Source organism: Penaeus monodon, chromosome 19 (assembly GCF_015228065.2).
Source record: "Penaeus monodon isolate SGIC_2016 chromosome 19, NSTDA_Pmon_1, whole genome shotgun sequence".
Classification (NCBI taxonomy): Eukaryota; Metazoa; Arthropoda; class Malacostraca; order Decapoda; family Penaeidae; genus Penaeus; species Penaeus monodon.
The window spans coordinates 43692662-43693283 of NC_051404.1; the positions used below are offsets into that span (position 1 = coordinate 43692662).

A 622-nucleotide genomic window follows, 5' to 3' on the forward strand; every position below is an offset into this window, starting at 1 on the left:
GAAGAAAGAAGTATCTGTTTCCCTTCTGGTAAACTAACCCACTATCTGGCACCACTTTAGTAGTACTAGTAGAAGTACTTGTAAATATACAAATTTCACGTAGTAATGTCATTTGTTGTGTATGAATGGTAGAGAAGTTTCAAGGTAAAGTACGGTAACCGCAAGTGGTGTGTGTGGATTACATTTTTTTTTTTATGGCAATGCATACGTAATATCTAGTATTCTGTGAATGGAAAAATGGAATGCTCGTATTTGTAACGAATTCTGATATTTTGCAATATTCTTACTAAAAACCAATGTCAGTCATCAAAAATATATAAAATGTTTGTTTTATCCAACGCCAACATTATTGCTTGAAATGTGTGATGTTTTTCCAGGAAATAGAACAGTTAAAATTGGTATAACTGGCCACTTCAGCATATTCATAACCACCAAACACATATCACTTTGTCAGTAATTGACGTTTTCTCACCTGTTTCATTTGTGAGTGACAGATTGCCTGAAAGAGGTCATAATGCACAATCTAATCACATGGACTGATTCCCTTAAAAAGATTTCAAGGTTTGCACGGGAGAAAAGGAGTTCAGATATTTCTGACAGGTCGTTGGCCTTAGGGGTGCAC

At 35.4% G+C, this 622-nt stretch overlaps 1 protein-coding gene across 1 annotated transcript in view; it reads left to right on the forward strand.

Moving 5' to 3' along the window:
* LOC119585251 (SH3 and multiple ankyrin repeat domains protein 1-like) overlaps positions 1 to 622 on the forward strand; it is a gene marked incomplete in the record, with an annotated part of 45692 nt that overhangs the window by 35180 nt on the left and 9890 nt on the right.